This window comes from Lithobates pipiens, unplaced genomic scaffold (genome assembly GCF_037356315.1).
Source record: "Lithobates pipiens isolate NorthernLeopardFrog02 unplaced genomic scaffold, aLitPip1_a1.2 Scaffold_23, whole genome shotgun sequence".
Classification (NCBI taxonomy): Eukaryota; Metazoa; Chordata; class Amphibia; order Anura; family Ranidae; genus Lithobates; species Lithobates pipiens.
Genome location: NW_027507785.1, coordinates 182,809,512 through 182,830,511, shown reverse-complemented (window position 1 = coordinate 182,830,511; position 21,000 = coordinate 182,809,512).

The window sequence follows — 21,000 nt, the reverse complement described above, 5'->3', positions numbered from 1 at the left end:
GTCTTCGGAGGTCTTCTTGCCGGACTCCTCCGCTATCTTCTTGTAGCTCTTTTGCTAGCGGAGGAGTCCGGCTTTCTTCCCTGCAGCCGGCCTCTTCTCCCGACTTCGGTGGTCTTGTCCCCCTCTTCGGTTCTTCGGCCGGGCCACCGCGCCTTCTTATAGCTCTTTTACAGGCGGGGGCCCGGTCTTCTGTCGCCGCCGTCGCCTTCCGTTCTTCTTCTTCTTCTTCTTCTTCTCCAGGAGATGTTGACTCGACGATCTCTCCGGCCGGAATGCCAGAGCCGTGCTGCGCGGCCACTTATATAGTGACAATGGGGCGGTGTCACATGGTATATGTCACATGGGCTCGTCACATGGGTTGATGTCACATGGGGACTATGACATCGTAAGGGGGCAGGGTCACCATGTGACACCAACCCATGTGACATAAAGCCATGTGACACTGCCCCATTGTCACTATATAAGTGGCCGCGCAGCGCGGCTCTGGCATTCCGGCCGGAGAGATCGTCGAGGCAACATCTCCTCCGCTAGCAAAAGAGCTACAAGAAGATAGCGGAGGAGTCCGGCCAGAAGACCCCCGAAGACGGAAGACCCCCGGAGCTGTGCAATAAAGTATTTTATCTCGTGTGTTGTGTTTTTTTTGGTACTTTTATTTTACAGGTGAATGGGTAGGGGTACATTGTACCCCATACTCATTCACATAGGGTGGGGGGCCGGTATCCGGGGGCCCCCTTATTAAAGGGGGCTCCCGGATTCCGATAAGCCCCCCGCCCGCAGACCCCGACAACCAACGGCCAGGGTTGTCGGGAAGAGGCCCTTGTCCTCATCAACATGGGGACAAGGTGCTTTGGGGTGGGGTGGGCCTGGTACGGCTCAGGAGGGGGGGGGGGCGCTCGCTCACCCCCCTTTCCTGGCCGGCCGGGTAGCGTGCTCGGACAAGGGTCTGTTGTGGACTTGGGGGGACCCCCACGCCGATTTTTTCGGCGTTGGGGTTCCCCTTTAAGTCCATACCAGGCCTACCTGGATACCCGCTCAAAATGAGCGGACTTTTCTCCGGGCGGGAAAAGTCCGCTCATTTCAAAAGTAGGGCGGACTGGCACACACACGGGCGGACTGTCCGCTGAAATGCGAGTCCGACGGACAGTCTTTCCAACATTCCGAAAGACTTAGTCCGCCAGACTGTCCGCTGAAAAAGTCAGCTGAAGCCCACACACGAGCGGACTGTTCGCTGAAATGTGTTTCGGCGGACTAAGTTGGGCAGACAATCCGCCCGTGTGTACGCGACCTAAGCCTCATTGCCAGGACTTTAGAAAGTATTTATATGTTGATTTATAGCAGGGATTTAGGCCTATATGACACTGCCAGAGTGGAGTCCTTACCAGGCATAAGGATGAGTATAATTAGAGCTTCCAGGATACAATCTGGGAGCTCAGAGAACTCAAAAATTGCCTTGTAAAGCTATAAAAATCTGGGACCTAGGAGTTCAGAATAGTGAGCATAGAATTCTAATAGCAACCCATCAGAGCCCTGGCTTGAACAAAAAAAAAAACTTTAGGCTTTACACTACAGCAATCAGAAATTATGTTTTAGTAATCTGAGAAAAATTAAATCGTGTCTGTTGGATGTACTAATGCATTTTGTATAGCATTATTTTCTGCAATGTTCTGTTGGGTAACACAAAAAATTAGCAACCATGTTATGAATTTTATCAATTACAGTATACAGTAATTGCAGTATATTTAGCTAAAATAATATCATAGTAGAAATGTCACTCCTAGATGTAAAAATTATCTGTAAAAGCTTTTGGCAAAACAGAATCATGGCCTTTTTACCTTTCAAAATGTTTTATGGCTATGATCCTGTAAAAATTAATTAAAGACAAATAAAAAGGACATTAGATTAAGAAGTCAGTGTGGAGGAAAAAAGCTGTTAACCAGTGTGATAGTCCCACAGCATTTAACAGCATTTTTTCCATTCTCTCTAACCCATACTGTATATTGTACAGAACGCCAAAGGGTCCTGGATGGGTGCCATGTGGCACCAATATTCGGGTTGTGGTCTCTTTAACCACTTGAGGACCAGCCTCCACAGTTATACTCACCAAGAGGAGCCACCCTAGCTGTATGTCAGCCACTTTAAGAGCACTAGGTGGTGCGACAACGAAGTTTGTACATGTGCCCGGCGCCCACGATGTCTGTCGGGCGCCTGCGATCACTTCTGAGAGAGACAGAACGGAGGTCTGTCAATGTAAACAGACAGATCTCTGTTCTGTCAGGAGTGAGGAGACTGATCTGTTGTTCCTAATGCTTAGAAACAACAATTGGTCTCCTCCCCCAGTTAGTGTCATCCCTCACAGTTAGAATCACTCCTTGGGACACACATTTAACCCCTTGACATTTATACAGTAACCAATGGCTATTTTTAGCTTTTGTATAGATGGTAATGGTCCCAAAATAATATCAAAAGTGTCCAATCTGTCCCCCGCAATGTTGCAGTCCCAATAAAAAATCACAGATCCCCGCCATTACTAATAAAAAAAGAATAATAAAAATGCCATAAATTTATTTCCTAGTTTGTAGATGCTATAACATTTACAAAATCAATCAATTTACGCTTGTTGCAATTTTTGCTGCTCTTTTTTTTTGGGTGCTTAGATACCATCTGAGGGATAATTTTTGGTTGAGTCTCCATAGAGCAGAGCATTTTCTTGCTTTGTATATTATTTGTATGGTTCGTTGCCATTGGTGTTCTGTGTATGTTTGCCCCAGGTCCATTTTCCAGTGGATGTGAGGGGATGATTTTGTGAATTGGAGTTTTTGGTGAAGGATATTATAAAATAGGGATATCCCTTTTTGGGGGGTGGCTTTGTTAGCAATTTCCACGCCTTTGGGTGTATGTTAGGTTGGGAGATTGCGTTAAGGCAATGCTTCACATGGGTATACGTGAAAAGATCCAAAGAAGGTAGTTTAAATTCACGCTGTAATGCCGCGTACACACGACAGGACTTAAGTCCGGCAGACTTTCGACGGAGTTCTGACGGAGTTCTGACAGAGTTCTGACGGACTTTCCGAATGAACAGACTTGCCCACACACAATCACACCAAAATCCGACGGATTCGAATGTGATGACGTACGACCGGACTAGAATAAGGAAGTTCATAGCCAGTAGCCAATAGCTGCCCTCGCATCGGTTTTTGTCCGTCGGACTAGCACACACACGAGCGGATTTCTCGGTAGGAACTGGGTCCGGCGGAGTTCTGGCAGAAAAATTTTAAACATGTTCCATTTCTAAAGTCTGTCAGACTTTTGCAAATCAAAAGTCCGCTGCAGCCCACACACGATCGAATAGTCTGCCGGAATTGTTCCGTCAGACTTTTGATGTTGAAAAGTCTGGTCGTGTGTACGCGGCATTAGAGGGGCAGGGTTTTGGTTGGGATCCCTGGTGTAGGTTTTGGATGGATTTGATGCCCTTTTGAGCCCATTGGGTCAGGGACAAATCTGGTGATAAATGGTGGAGAAATTAATTTGGGATTGGGATCATTGGGACGTTGGGGGACGGTGGTACCATTTTGGATCAGCTTTTTCCATGAGTTTGCTGAGGCTTTCATGGTAGGGGATCGTGCCGACAGAATGTTAGAGCTTAAGGGGATGCTCATCAGCCACCTTTGGAAGTTTGGGTTTAAGATTAATGTACTCTCTATTTTACACCACTGCTTGTTAGGATGTGGATGGAACCATTTGGTTAGTTGGTCCAGCACAGATGCTAAGTAATAGTCTTCCAAGACTATAGTCCCTGATCCTCCCGATGATTTGTATTTCATGAGTTTTGAGTGTGCACATCGGGGTTTAGCGCCTTTCCATAAACATTTGTTGAATAATGTTTTTGAGAGATTTGAAGAAGTATCTGGGTATGAGGATGGGGCGTGTCCTGAATAGGTAAAGTATTTGCGGCAGGTAAATCATTTTAAAATATAAGAAAAAGAACCGCTGCTCCAGGTGTATAAAGATAAGGCTGGTTGGAGTATCTTGCAGAGTGCTAGCCCTGGCCTGCCTCAATGGGAAACTTAGAAAGAAGAAAGAAATGGCTGCACATCCAGAACTTCCGATTGCCTTTTATTTTGCTTCACAAAGATGACACCTGAGAAACCAAATTGTGGTCATGTAGATGTATTTCACACATACATCTTGTGCTTAATCATTAGGATTATGGTTAAGCACAAGATGTGTGTGTGAAATACGTCTACATGACCACAATTTGGTTTCTCAGGTGTCATCTTTGTGAAGCAAAATAAAAGGCAATTGGAAGTTCTGGATATGCAGCCATTTCTTCTTTCTTAATAATTTTAACCTCCCTGGCAGTATTCCTGAGTCTGGCTCGGGGTGAAATTTCAGAACCAAAAGCGGTAACCCAGAGCCAGACTCGGGATTGCATCGCAGGATCCAGGAAGAGTTTGCTTACCTTGTCCCCTGGATCCTGCAATGTCTCCCCGCAGTGTGAGTGGCTCATCCTCTGCTCAATTCATCATGGAGCCGAGCTCCGTTCCCTGCGAGCATTGCGAGGCACGGGGATGGAGAACAGTGCCAAAAAAGTGAAACACACACTATACATACAGTATATTGTAATTTTACAGATTACATTAATGTATGTAATTATTTCACATGCCTTTTTTTCCCTAGTGGTTTCTCCAGTGCCCTGCATGCGGTTTTATATTATAAATACTGTTCTTTCTGCCTGGAAACTGGAGATTGTCCATAGCAACCAAAACCGTGCCTTTACATCAAAAGTGGTTTTAGACCAGCTAGAAAACAGCGATAATAAATTAGAATCACTCGAAGAATTGAGCGATAGTGATTTGTGGGGAGATCCGTCATCAAACACTGAAAAGTAATGACAGCGACAATTCTGCAACTGAGCAAATTTCAGTGTTTTTGATTTGATTAGATTATTGAATAATTTGTATTATTATTATATTATTATTTAGTATAATTATTTATAGTTATTTATTATATTATAATTTATGATTCAGTTTTTCAAACTTTATCATACTAGACTTGGACAGATTTAACTGAGTTATTCCTAAGAATTACAGTCCTACAATACAAAACACAAAATTTCCATGCAAAATAATTGTACCGCTTTCAGCATCAAAAATCTGAAATAATCATACCGCCAGGGAGGTAAAATGCTGTGAGCCTCCCTGACCATGATAGTTCTTGTTTTGACATGGATTGGGTGTCTATGTGCAGTCTGGTAAGGAGAGGTTACGAAGTACGAAATACTTTTTGTCAGGCCAAGCAAAAGGGTATTGTACCTGTAACAGGTTTTTGTCATGGTATCTAACTTAAGATCTAGAATACAGTATGTGATTTGGTTGTGTTTAGTTTGTAGTAAGAGACCTTACTGAACCAGTTGAGCATTTTTTTTAACCTCTGCTTAGGGAAGAAGCCGGGTTAGTAAGAATCAATATCACATTGTCTGTGAAGAGACTTATCGTGTGGGTGGTTTTGCCTATTTACAGTCCTGTGATTAGAGGGTTCCATAAGTGGGTTGAATATTATTGGGAATAGTGGGCACCCATGGTGAGTGCCGTTTGTTAGGGAGAATGGTTGGGATAACATGTCTGCTGAATATACTTGTGCTGATGTAGTTGTGTATAGTGTCATGATGGCCCTAAATATATGGCCTCTGAAGCCATATCAAATTTTTACCCTCTGTAAATAATACCAGTGAACTCTGTCAAACACCTTCTCTGCATCCAGAGATAACAGCAGAGAAGGTGTTCCGCTGATTTCAGCACGGTGCATTAAGTTGATCATCCGTCTAGTGGTGTCTGGTGCTTGTCTCCCTTTAGTGAATCCTGACTGATCTATGTATGTAAGATCTGGCATTATGTCTATTAACCTCCCTGGCGGTACGATTATTTCGGATTTTAGCTGCTAAAAGCGGTACAATTATTTTGCATGAAAATTTGGCGTTTTATATTGTAGTCCTGTAATTCTTAGGAACCAGAGTCTAGCAGACATCCCGGGTATAATAAAGTATAATAAAATTTGAAAAATGAAATCATAAATTATAATATAATAAATAACTATAAATAATTGTACCAAATAATAATATAACAATAATAAAAATTATTCAATAATATAATCAAATTAAAAACACTGAAATTTGCTCAGTTGCAGAATTGTCACTGTCATTACTTTTCAGTATTTGATGACGGATCTCCCCACAAATCGCTGTCGCTCAATTCTGCGAGTGATTCCAATTTATTATCGCTATTTTCTAGCTGGTCTAAAACCATTTTTGATGTAAAGGGACAGTTTTGGTTGCTATGGGCAATCTCCAGTTTCCAGGCATAAAGAACAGTTTTTATAATATAAAACTGCATGCAGGGCCCTGGGCAGACCACTAGGGACAAAGAGGATGTGAAATATTTACATACAGCAATGTAATCTGTAAGATTACATTATACTGTATCTATACTGTGTGTTTCACTTTTTGAATTTGGCGCCGATCTCCGTCCCTGTGCGTCGCAACGCTCGCAGGGAACGGGGATTGGCTCCGTGATAGATCGAGCGAGACACAGCTCGCTCGTACAGCGGGGAGACAACGCTGGATCCGAGGGAGAAGGTAAGTAAACCTCCTCCTGGATCCAGCGATGCAGTCCCGAGTCTGGCTCGGGGTTACCGCTAATGGTACAAAAATTCCACCCCGAGCCAGACTCGGGAAGACCGCCAGGGGGTTAAGTGTCTGGCTATAGTTTTGTCATACATTTTTAGATTGAGATTCAGTAGAGATAATGGGTGGAACCCAGAAAAGGAGGTCAGCTCCTTCCCTGGTTTCAGAAGTGTAATAATAAGAGCATTCAACAATCAGTCCATTGGTGCCTGATGCTTTCCCTGTGGGTAGAGAGGTAATTGTTGAGATAAACTATCTTACATCCCTTTATCTGTGTCACACCAATTCCAACTCAATTCACATCACACTACAGTCATTTAAATGCCTTAATTTGACACTTACACATGCAATCATTCATCCTAGGGTGATGATAACTTTTTGGTTCACATTCATGGTACACTGCCTCATCGCGATACCGTACGCTCTGTCCGCCTCAGCTCCCGTACCGGACGATACTCCCGGCTACCTCCGATGCCCATGGTTGCGCCTCCTGCCATTCTTTGACCCGTAAGTATGGGCGCTTGCCTTGGACACCTGCTCTTTTCCCCCTTTTTTCTCATTTAATATATAAACTTGAGATAAATATAACACCAAATGGGCATGCTGGAAATACTTTAAAACCACACCCGAATATGTCAGCATACAACGACATACAGCGTGATTTGTAAAACCTCAGACTGGCATTGGCTGTTTATCGGACAGCACCGCTAATACCTACGTGCATTTATTCTACCCTTTCCGACCCTGGACACGATATTGTATTGAGACATCCCAATAACCCACACCTTATCTAACCTCTTTTTACTAGACCTATGACGCAAAAAGCTACGGTCTGCTACATTGCACTGTACATACTGATATGCCCCACCCTTCACACAGAGAACAACGATCGATAGAATCTCCATACACCCCCTTCCCAACCCTCGCCTCCCCTCTGTCTCCCCCCTCTCCATCTCCCCCACCCTCCTCCCTGCTACGGATACTACTTTATATACCACACATTGCATATGGACAGCACCCCCCCTCCCCCCCGCCCCACCATTAGTTAAGTCCTGTCCCTTGAGTCTGGGTTAATAGACACAATGACCAGCAGATTCACTCTGGTTCCAACAACCTGTACTGACAGGACCACGTTATACCGATATGTATGTTAACTCACAGGTTTTTACTGTTACTGTTACACTACTATGTATTATCATATGCTCTACAATGCATCAATTTCTGTCTGTACCATACTGGCTGTAACAGTGACTTCACATATGTTCTCTGATATTGTACCCTTTTCTTTACTCAATAAAATTTTTTGGGGAAAATAGAAACTGTATAAATTAGACCTGTATCTTGTAATATTTTGAACATAAACCTGTATGTTATCAGCTATTAATAAACCTGCATTGCTGAAAAAAAAAAAAAAAATAAACTTGCCTAATTGTCGGCACACCATTTCTCGTCCCACAGATATTCATCATATATCAGTTCCTGATGAGTGGCAATGTAGCCACGAAATGCGTAGAGCTTTAAATGCTACAAATTACATTCAAACATGCAGTTTTACTAGACTCTGTAATGTTTTTATTTAACTTTATTGATTTTTACTATGTGCAATATGTTTATACATGAATTTAATTCTTTTGATGTATGAATCATAGGAATGATGTTTTTGATGTGCAATATTTCAATATATTTACTATTTATGATGGATTATGGATTATAGAATGTGTATCTCTGCGCCCTATGCTATACATTTAATTTACAGCTAATAAATTTACATTATCTGGTTTTTGTTGCTCTCCTGCTTTTTTTTTTCTAAAATCGCATGCTTCGCCAAAGTCCCAACCCTCTTTTTTACCGTGTCGATAGGGATGGAGGCTATTTTGATGTAAGTGTCCTAGGCCTCATTTAAAGTCTCAAAACTTTTTTTAGATTGTTGACAGGATTTCCTGTTCTGTAAGGGGTTCATTCAAGAAAGACAGTTGTCGGCAGAGCCAGCGGCCAGAGTATATGATGGTGGGAGAGATTAGCTCTGCCACAACTGGTGTAATACAGAGGCTCACAGCACACAGAGATACCCTAAATCATCTCTCTTAACAAGGGGAGACTAAGGAGAACACCCGGAGCAGGATGAACAAATGGAAGGAGAGAGAGGGACCGAGGAAGCTGACAGAATTCTTCCCCCCTGTGGTGGGCCAGCCAATCCAAGATGGTGCCGGTGCTGAGATCTGTCCTCGCTCCTCCTTAGCAAATGTGCTCAGCCATCCACTGCCATCCGAGGGTGAGTCACCTGATACAGGCCATCCACTGTCATCCTCAGCATTCAGCAGCCCTGTTAAGCAAAAATGGAGTCTGGGGGAGGAGGGAGGTGTACAGGGTGACACAGGAATGGATGGGGAAGAAATGGAGGAGGCAGCCTCTGACAGCCAGCATCTAAATTCATTCCCTACCACAGGGCAGCCCATTATAGACACTACCATGAAGGAGATGCTGCAAACATTAAGGGGGGCCCGCTAGCAAGACATGTCTTCTTTCATGAAATCCACAAAAAGAGAGATGACAGTAGTCAGCAACAGAGTAGAGTATGTGGAAAGGAAAATGGAGGAATTTACTCTGGCACACAATGAGCTAGTGAATGCCCACTTTGATGTGGAAGCTGAGATCAAAACCATATGCCTCAAAATGGTGGATATTGAGGACAGGTCACGCAGGAACAACATCAAATTCAGGGGGATCCTTGAATCTCAAACTGGCTGACTTGCACTCATATCTACAAAAGCTTATGATGAATGCTCTCCCATCTCTGGAGCCTGCTGACATTATTATAGACATAGCCCATAGACTGCCAAAACTGTCATATCTACCTGGAAAATCCCCCCAGAGATGTAATAGCTAGAATCCATGTGCAAAATCAACTGATGCAATACTGCAGAAAACACCCCGCACTCCCAGACCCTTTTGCAGTAATCGGACAACTTGGCAAGACACAACTTGGTGCCAACTACAAATATCCTGCAAAACCATAAAATCTTATAAAAGTGGGCTTTCCCGGCCAAACTACTAGTAGAAATGCACAATAAGTCGCACTCCATCACTGTGCTGGAAAGAGGCATGGAACTCCAGAAATTGCATCTACTCCCTATGAAGGGCAACCCTGCTTATCTTGAACCCTTCCTAGAACAGTGTCAACACCACCACCAAAACAGAAGAGGTAGATAATGCTCCACTACAAAAGCTTCATTGCTTACATATAAGCGTTATTACCCTCCTTAGGGTGCCTAAACCCTTAGTGCCTTTCTGGTTTGCCACATGTTTCTGTGACACCTAAGATACCGACCTTTGTTCAGCTTATACAAGATCTGTTAATACCCCCACTTTCATATAAGTGCTGTATCCTGTATTCTGTCCTCTACAACAGTTGAAAATTGTATTTTGCAAGTTCCTGATTATCTCAGTTTTTTTTAGTCGTTATGTACTATGTACATTTCCAGCACTGAAGCTTCATCTCTTCTCATACCAAAATCTACCACTGGATGGCGACAAAGCACCTCCTACCATTCAAATGAATCTTAAAATAATGACATTCAATGTGAGAGGCCTTACTAGCCCATACAAGCGCAGAGCACTCTGGAAGACAGCAATGGACTTACAATGTGACATTCTCTGTGCGCAGGAGACGCACTTCTCCAGTGCCAACCCTCCAAAATGCTCACATGTCAAATTTACGCATGTCTTTACAGCCAACGACTCAGCCAAAAGGAATGGAGTACTAATTGCCACCAAGGACTCTATATCTTTTTCCCTATTGTAAAAGCATATTGATCCTCAAGGCTTCTTCATCATACTGGTTGCAGAACTTAATTATAAAATCTACACCCTGGGGAACATGTACGCACCCAACATTAAACTCCTGAAATACAGTATATCCGTAAAGTCATTAAGACTGCTAAGCAAGTGCTGAAGGGTAATTTATTATTGAGTAGAGATTTCAATATGATCTTGAACAATGACCTTGATTCCTCCTCAGTGGCTCGGAAGCGGAGGCCTACTTTGGGATCTCTCTGCTTAGAAGAGAGACTCTTTGACCCATGGCATTGCCTCCAAACCATTGAGAGGGACTACACATACTATTCAATGGCTCATAACAGATATTCATGAATAGATTTCTTCCTTATGCTGCGTACACACAAGCAGAATGTCTGACAGAAAAAGTCAAACGGGAGCTTTTCATCGTATATTCCGATCGTGTGTATGCCCCATCGGTCTTTTTACGTCAAAAATTCGGATTCAAAAATTTGGACAGACCTAGAAATGGAACATGTTCTAAATATTTCCGATGGAACCAATTCTTATCGGGAAAACCGCTTGTCTGTATGCTGTTCCGACGGACCAAAAACAATGCATGCTCTGAAGCAAGTACGAGACGGGAGCGCTTGGTGTGGTAAAACTAGTGTTCATAATGGAGCTAGCACATTCTTCATGCAGTAAATTCTGTGATCTTTTAAAGCAGCACATTCTTTTCTTCTTTCAATGCTAGAAGAATGAAGCTGTTTTCCTGCTCATATTCACACAAAGTTCTCACAAACTTATGTCTTCATTATTTCTCCTGATCTCATGAATACAATTCTATTTTTTGAAGTCACAATCTCCATAATAATGTTTAAAAATTACTTTTTATAGTCATCGTTTATTTTATTTTTATTTCATCAAGATCTCCTTTTTTTTGGATTCTTGAAAAATTATTTTCTAGTGATCTTTATATATAATTGTATTTTTTTAGGTGTCAAGTTACCACAATAACATTATTATCTTGTATTTTTTATTACCCTCAAGGAGGTTGGTGTCCCTTGTTAATTTGACATTGCCTTTTAGAAATGTACCTGCCTACTCACAAAAAAACTATCCTATTTGAAGAAAAAAACATAGGAAAGTATTTTCAGAAAATAAAATCTCAATTTTTTTCTGGGTAACAAAATAAAGAGAGAGGCAAAGCTAGAGAAACTTTTATAATTTGCAAAGCCTTTTGGCCCCCAGGGCACACATCAAGTCTGTGGAAAATAAAATTGGTAGCTTGAGGAGTACATATAATTTGGAGCCCAATCCGGTCCAGGACTCCCAAAGATTATGACCATCAGCAGATGACATATCTGTCCCCAGGCTGTGGTACTGCACCAGCCTGCTTCTTCTGTCAGACCAGACTGAACCCAGGGAATCACTTTCTTCTCTTCATTGCAGCCTTCCCTCCACACTTCCCTGCAGCCTTCCCTGCACCTTTCCCTGAAACCTTCCTTGGAGGCTTTGCCGTTCTCAGTCAGTTGGTCCCTTAACACCTTCTGAAGGGCTTTAAAAATAATTTCCTCACAGAGGAGGCATTGGCCCTCCTCCAATTTCAGCAATCTTATGGCTAGATAGGAGCCATAGGCCTCTTTAGCATTGGGGGGCTCCTGAGGACATCACTTGCTTCCCTAATGAGGCCCAGTGCTGCCTCCTCCATCATCGTCCCCTTCTTGCGCCTTTTGGTTGTAAGGCACCTGGGATTTGGTGAGGCTACCTCCTGGCTGCCACTGGGCCCGCCTTCCTCCTGGCTGCCACTGGGCACGGCCTCCTTCTGGCTGGCACTTTCCAGATCCTCCTCCTGGCTGAGCTCATCCTGTGTATAAAAAAGGGACATAGTTTTAGTTTTTTGCTTCATCAATCACACAAATTTTCAGCTCATGACTTGCAAACTGAATGTTAATAAATAGAAAAAACTAGCATTCTGACCCCAGCATTTTTCATTCTTGTCCCAAACATTTTTGGGCACTACTGTCTATTGATATGTATACATCACTTTTTTTAAAATCATTAATTTGTTAGCAATTATAATATCTAGTTAACATCATTAATATTAGGACAATAAATATGTCTAAAAATAATATACCTGGCTCCAGCTGGGCACATCCACTTCTTCCAGGATGGAAGGCCCAGGTTGTTCCTCTTCAGCCTCTGCTGGGGTTGAGGGAAGGATGGAGGGAAGGCTGCAGGGAAGGGTAGAAATAGATTCCCTGGCTTCAGTCTGGTCATCCAGAAACCGCAGTTTGTTGAAGTACCACAGCCTGGGGACATACACTTGCACTGCTGATGCTCCTGATCGGAGTGATTTCTGGATATTATTATGCTCCTTCTTATGCCCCGTACACACGAGAGGGATTAAGTCTGACAGACCTCCAAAGGAGTTCCGCCGGAGTTCCGCCGGAGTTCCGACGGAGTTCTGGCGGACTTTTCGACCGAACGGACTTGACCACACACCATCACACCAAACTCCGACGGAGTCGAACGTGATGACGTACGACTGGATTCGACGTAGGAAGTTCCTAGACAGTAGCCAATAGCTGCCCTAGCGTCGGTTTTAGTCCGTCGGAGTAGCACACACACGAGCGGATTTTTCAAAGGGGACCGGGTCCGGCGGAGTTCCGTCGGGAAAATTTAAAGCATGCTTCATTTCTAAAGTCCGTCAGACTTTAGCTTCGCTAAAGTCCGTTGCAGCCCACACACGATCGGATAGTCCGCCGGACTCAGTCCGTCGGAGTTTGGATGTCGAAAAGTCCGCTCGTGTGTACGGGGCATTATACATGTTCCTCAAGATCCCAATTTTCTTTTCCAAGAACACAATAGCTGCATCGGACCCGAGTCTTCACAAATTCCAGACGTTTCTCCAGCGTTGACCTCCTATCTTGTTTATTATAATATAAGCTTTCACCTCCCACAAATGCCTTATCTCCCTGTACTTGTCAATGAAACTGGCCATAAATTCAGGGTCCTTAAAGTGATTCTTATTTTCTGTAAGATAATACACAAGACAAAACACTAATGTCAGCCTAAACTCTAATAATCTTATCCCAATATAGGCCTCAATCTTGAAGCAGCTTAGGCCACTGATGTACCAATGTTAAGATTTTACCTTCATTAGAATGTTCATCTTTCTTCCTCAGCACAACGATCATACGTACAACACACGAGTGTTACATTATATACATTGCGTATGCGTCGCCTGCGTCGCCGGCCCTTAACATTCTTTCTAGTGTATTCCCCACTCCTTCTCTTCAGTGCGCAGTAGGAGTGACATGGCTGAGACACAGCAGGTGTCTGTTATTGATTGGAGTAACGAGGAGGAGGAAAGCCCGAAGGACGAAATGTCCTGATCCCTGATGCAGCGATTTAAGGCTACATATACGTTCTTTCTTGAGATGCTGGAGATGGTGGACATCTTGAAGAGGAATGACTATGATGCAAGAATGGACCAAACACCAACCCGAATTTGAGAAAGGCCAAAATTATGACAAAAGCTGTGAAAAGTCTGCACACAAATTTTGGGGTACAAAGGGGCAAATAAGGAAATGCTTGTCAGACCTGAAACTGAGGGAGCTGAATCAGTATAGGAGGATCAAGAAAGTGCTTAGAGAAACTAAGCAGTTGTAGTGTGTTCCGATTCTTTATTATTACTTGCATGCTGCGCCATGTGATTTTTTTCACTGTAGGACATTTTAAAATGGCAAGTTTCAGCTTAGTGGGCACAGTAATCAGTCGTAGGAAACATTGTTCACTCATTTTATACAATGTTTTGGGCAGATACGGTTTAAATATGTTTGGTCATGCCTAAATATCTGTGTGCTAAAGCAGGGGTCATCAACCCCCGGGCCGCGGCCCACTGCCGGGCCGTGGCCTGCTTGAAGGCTGCACTGTCTCTGATGAGTGGCGGCAGAGCAGGCGGAGAGATGACATCATCTCTCACCGCCCGCCCGCATCACCGCTGTTCCGCGCTCACAGCGGGGCCGCTATGCGGAGGCAAGCGAGCAGAGAGAGGAGAACATCTCCAACTGCCCGCCTGCATCGCCGCTCTTCCGCGCTCACAGCGGGGATGCTATAATGCTGGAGGTGAGGCGGAGGAACAGAGAGATGAGATCATCTCTCACTGCCCACCCACTTTACTGCTCCTCTGCCGAAACAACGCGGCAGAACACTGATACACTGTTGAAGCTGAGGCAGGTGAGATCATCTTTCACTACCGGCGTCCCCCCATTACCGCTGTTCTTCCTTACTACCCACTAGTGCAGGCATGCCTCTGAACTAATGTGCACACCTGTGCTGCCACCACTGCAGTGACAACAGTCATGTGGTGGCAGGTGACAATCCACATTTGGTGGCAGGTGTCGTGGCAAATGACAAGCTGCATCTGATGGCAGGCGACGTTGCAAATGACAAGCTGCATCTGATGGCAGGGGACGTGGCAAGTGACAATCCAAATCTGGTGGCAGGTGACGTGGCAAGGGACAAAATGCATCTGGTGGCAGATGACATGGCAAGTGACAAGCTGCATATGAAGGCAGGCGACATAGCAAGTGACAATCCGCATCTGGTGGTAGGTGACGTGGCAAGGGACAAATTGCATCTGGTGACAAGTGACGTGGCAAGTGGCAAGCTGCATCTGGTGGCAGGTGACATGGCAAGGGACAAAAAAGCATCTGGTGCCAGGCGACGTGGCAAGGGACAAAATGCTTCTGGTGACAAGCGACGTGACAAGCTGCATCTGAAGGCAGGCGACGTGGAAAGTGACAATCTGCATCTGGTGACAGGCGACGTGGCAAGTGACACTCTGGCACATTCTGCGTTATGGTGAGTTGAACTATTTCATTATATATTACAATGTAATAATAGAAATAATGCGCTTCAATCATCCTAACATCATATCAATGATGGTGCCGGGATGATTGAAGCACCAACGCCAGCCATCGCCTCGATAAATTGCCCGCGAAAAGCCGTATACACCCCCCTGGGCCTTGGCACAATTTTCTTCAACTACGCCGGTCCCCGGTGCCAAAAAGGTTGGGGACCACTGTGCTAAAGTATACCTTTTGTTTCTGTCAGGGCTGGCTTAGCCCTTCCTTCTCTGGGCTGGCTGCTCAGCTGTCGGCTAATTGCCAGCTCTCATCTCTCTCCACAGTTACCCAACTGTTCCTGATCCTGCTCCTCTGACCTACCTACTTAAAGCTGTCCAGCTCAATTCAGCTCTGCCTTTTGCCTTGGTCACATCACAAGAAACCATCTCCTGCAGTTCTGTTTAAAGACTGGCTTGCTGACATACCTTCTGGCTCCTTATCCTGCTTGCTGTTGCTCCACTTGGATCCCTGACTTCTGGCCTGGCTGATTACCCGATCTGGTTATTGAACTCTGGACTGGCTGACTACTCGATCCAGTTACTGGACTCTGGCTATGCTTTGAATATGCTTACTCTATTTATCTTTTTATTTTTATTTAATAAACAAGTGTGATTTAATTGTACTTCTGTCTCGGTCTGATTCATGGTTTCCGACAGTAGGTGAAGGCCATGAATTCAGAAGATACAGTCAATCCACTTGTTGGTAATATTTTTTCCAGATTGGATGAGCAAGATCACTGCATGAATCAGTTTGCCATGGCATTACAAATGCTCCTGAGTTGCACGGCTCACCTGGAATCCGCCACTGTGGCTGCTTCGGTACAACCTGAGTTGCAGGCCGTCCCTACTGCTGCGCCAGTCACTGTGCAGGTGCCCGCCTAGAGTATTATCTCTATAAGAGGTATGTCTGGTTCTGCTCTGCTTCCCTAGTGATTTGGGGGCGATCCAGTTCAATGCAGAGGGTTTCTCAATCAGGTTGAGACATACTTTGTGATGCTGTCCCAGGCGTTTCCCACGGACAGAAGCAAAGTAGGTTTCGTGATATCTTTGCTTTCTGAGAGAGCCTTGGCCTGAGCTAACCATCTATGGTAGACGCAAAAACCTGTTGTCTTGAGTTCCCCTGAGTTTGTGTCCTCATTTGAAAGGGTATTTGATGTTCCCACACGCTCCTCTTCTGCTGCCAAGTGCCTCATGTCCATCAAACAGAGCACGAGAACTGTTGCCGACTACGCCATTGAATTCCGTACTCTGGCAGCAGAGGTTGCTTGAAACAATGAGGCCATCATGGCTGCTTTTTCTCATGGTCTCTCGGATTCCATCAAGGATGAGATAACAGCCCGAGATATACCTACTGAGCTGGAGAGCTTGATCTCGTTTGCCATCCTCATTGACTTCTGACTCAGAGAAAGACTTTCTTTTAACCACTTGCCGACCGCCGCACGACGATATACGTCGACAGAATGGCACGGGCAGGCATATGGGCGTATATATATGTCCCTGCCTTCCTGCGGGTGGGGGGCCCGATCGGGCCCCCCCCGGTGCCTGCGGCGGTCGGTATTCGTTCGGGAGCGATCCGGGATGAGGGGGCGGCCATTCATTCATGGCCACCCCCTCGCAATCGCTCCCGACTAATGGAAATGCTCCGTGACATCACTTCCTCTCCTGTAATGTAAACCCAGGCAGAGGAAGTGATGTAATCTCTCCTCCGTGTCGGTATTTTTCGTTCCGGCACCGAGGAGAGAGGATCGGTGAGTTGCACCAACACGACACTACACAGTAGAACATACCAGGCACACTCACACCCCCCTTCACCCCCCGATCACCCCCCCAATTACACATGCCCCCCCCAGTCACAGTGACACCAATTGCATTTTTTTTTTTTTTGCATTGGTGTCATTTGTGACTGTAATAACTGTTAGGGCAGTTAGGGTTAGCCCCCCTTTAGTTCTAAGGTACCCCCTAACCCCCCCAATAAAAGTTTAACCCCGTGATCACCCCCCGTCGCCAGTGTCACTAAGGCTGGGTTCACATTGCAGCGGTTTATGAGAACGGATGTGATTCGCACCGCACTGCAGTGCAAATCACATCCGATCTCTGTGCGATTCGAGTTCAGCCATACAGATAGTATGGCTGAATTTGCGTCGCACCCGCCGCACCCGCCGCACCCGCCGCAAATTCGCACGGGACCCTTTTTTTGGTCCGCAGCAGAATCGGATCGCATGGGTGTTCACACCATGCGATCCGAGTTTGCAGATCGCACTGCGATCTGCGAACTGATCTGGGGGTGTCATTAACATTTCACTGACACTCCCAGCAGTTCGCATAGGGCAGTGTGAACTGCCGCCGGGAGGCATGCGATGCGGGAACCCGCCGCGGATTCGTGGCGTTCCTGCATCGCTCCAGTGTGAACCCAGCCTAATAAGCGATCATTTTTCTGATCGCTGTATTAGTGTCACAGGTGACGCTAGTTAGGCAGGTAGGTATTTAGGTTCGCCGCAGCTTTTTATAGCGCCAGGGACCCCCATATACTACCGCATAAAGCCCCCTGATTGCCCCCTAGTTAACCCTTTCACCAGTGATCACCATATAACTGTTACAGGTGACGCTGGTTGGTTAGTTATTTTTTTATAGTTTCAGGGCACCCGCCATTTATTACCTAATAAAGGTTTAACCCCCTGATCACCCGGCGGGTGTCATTTGTGACTGTAATAACTGTTAGGGCAGTTAGGGTTAGCCCCCTTTAGTTCTAAGGTACCCCCCTAACCCCCCCAACAAAGGTTTAACCCTGTGATCACCCCCCGTCGCCAGTGTCACTAAGGCTGGGTTCACATTGCAGCAGTTTATGAGAACGGATGTGATTCGCACCGCACTGCAGTGCAAATCACATCCGATCTCTGTGCGATTCGAGTTCAGCCATACAGATAGTATGGCTGAATTCGCGTCGCACCCGCCGCATCCGCCGCAAACTCGCACGGGACCCTTTTTTTGGTCCGCAGCAGAATCGTATCGCATGGGTGTTCACACCATGCGATCCGAGTTTGCAGATCACACTGCGATATGCGAACTGATCTGGGGGTGTCATTAACATTTCACTGACTCTCCCAGCAGTTCGCATAGGGCAGTGTGAACTGCCGCCGGGAGGCATGTGATGCGGGAACCAGCCGCAGATTCGTGGCGTTCCTGCATCGCTCCAGTGTGAACCCAGCCTAATAAGCGATCGTTTTTCTGATCGCTGTATTAGTGTCACAGGTGACGCTAGTTAGGCAGGTAGGTATTTAGGTTCGCCGCAGCTTTTTATAGCGCCAGGGACCCCCATATACTACCGCATAAAGCCCCCTGATTGCCCCCTAGTTAACCCTTTCACCAGTGATCACCATATAACTGTTACAGGTGACGCTGGTTGGTTAGTTATTTTTTTAGAGTTTCAGGGCACCCGCCATTTATTACCTAATAAAGGTTTAACCCCCTGATCACCCGGCGGGTGATATAAGTTTGAGGGTCAGATAAGGTCTGCGTCACCCCAGGCAGCGTCAGGTTAGTGCCAGTACCGCTAACACCCACGCACAAAGCATACACCTCCCTTAGTAATATAGTATCTGATCAGATCTATATTAGCGTCGCCAGCAGTTTAGGTTTCCCAAAACGCATTGTTAGCGGGATCAGCCCAGATACCTGCTAGCACCTGCGTTTAGCCCCTCCGCCAAGCCCAGACCAGCCCACCGAAGTGCAGTATCGATCGATCACTGTCACTTACAAAACACAACACGCATAACTGCAGCGTTCGCAGAGTCAGGCCTGATCCCTGCGATCGCTAACAGTTTTTCTTGTAGCGTTTTGATACAGTCGCTGACAGCCTAGGTGCTTTTTTACCTGTGAGTCTCACTAGTGTACCCCTAAATTTAGGGGTGTCTACTTTCCAAAATGGGGTCATTTGGGGGGGGGGGGGGTTTGTGCCATCTTGGCATTTTATGGCCTTCAAAACTGTAATAGGTAGTGAGGAGTGAAGTCAAAAATTTACGCCCTTAGAAAGCCTGAAGGCGGTGCTTGGTATTCGGGGCCCCGTACGCGGCTAGGCTCCCAAAAAGTCCCACATATGTGGTATCCCCGTACTCAGGAGAAGCAGCAGAACTTATTTTGGGGTGTCATTTCACATATGCCCATAGCATGTGTGAGCAATATATCATTTAGTGACAACTTTGTGAAAAAAAAAATATAAAAAAATAAAAGTTTGTAATTTTCCCGCAACTTGTGCCAAATATAAAATATTCCATGGACTCAACATGCCTCTCAGCAAATAGCTTGGGGTGTCTACTTTCTAAAATGGGGTCATTTGTGGGGGTTTTGTGCCATCTTGGCATTTTATGGCCTTCAAAACTGTAATAGGTAGTGAGAAGTGAAATCAAAAATTTGCGCCCTTAGAAAGCCTGAAGGCGGTGCTTGGTTTTCAGGGGCCCGTACGCGGCTAGGCTCCCAAAAAGTCCCACATATGTATGTGGTATCCCCGTACACGGGAGAAGCAGCAGAATTTATTTTGGGGTGTCATTTCACATATGCCCATAGCATGTGTGAGCAATATATAATTTAGTGACAACTTTGTGAAAAAATAAAAATAAAAATAAAAGTTTGTAATTTTCCCGCAACTTGTGGCAAAATAGAAAATATTTCATGGACTCAACATGCCTCTCAGCAAATAGCTTGGGGTGTCTACTTTCTAAAATGGGGTCATTTGTGGGGGTTTTGTGCCATCTTGGCATTTTATGGCCTTCAAAACTGTAATAGGTAGTGAGAAGTGAAATCAAAAATGTACGCCCTTAGAAAGCCTGAAGGCGGTGCTTGGTTTTTGGGGCCCCATATGCGGCTAGGCTCCCAAAAAGTCCCACATATGTGGTATCCCCGTACTCAGGAGAAGCAGCAGAATTTATTTTGGGGTGTCATTTCACATATGCCCATAGCATGTGTGAGCAATATATCATTTAGTGACAACTTTGTGTAAAAAAAAAAAAAAATGCCTCTTATCAATTTCCTTAGGGGGTCTACTTTCCAAAATGGGGTCATTTGGGGGGGGGGGGTTTGTACTGCCCTGCCATTTTAGCACCTCAAGAAATGATATAGGCAGTCGTAAACTAAAAGCTGCGTAAATTCCAAAAAACGTACCTTAGTTTGTAGATGTGACAACTTTTGCGCAAACCAATAAATATACAGTTATTGACTTTTTTTTTTTCCAAAGACATGTGGCTGAATACATTTTGGCCTAAATGTATGACTAAAATTGAGTTTATTGGATTTTTCTAATAACAAAAAGTAGAAAATATCATTTTTTTTCAAAATTTGCGGTCGTTTTACGTTTATATCGCAAAAAATAAAAATCGCAGAGGCAATCAAATACCATCAAAAGAAAGCTCTATTTCTTCGTAAAAACTTCGACTACTACATTAAAAGACTACGCCTGCTGACATACTCAGCAGCCAATAAACCAGGGGCCTATATGGCTAGACACTTTAAAAAGCAACTAGCTAACAAAAAAATCACACACCTCACTAACTCCCAGGGCAGACGCATGACTAACCCGCTAGATATTGCAAATGAATTTGGACATTTTTACACGAAACTGTACAATCTGTCAGGCTCAGACCCG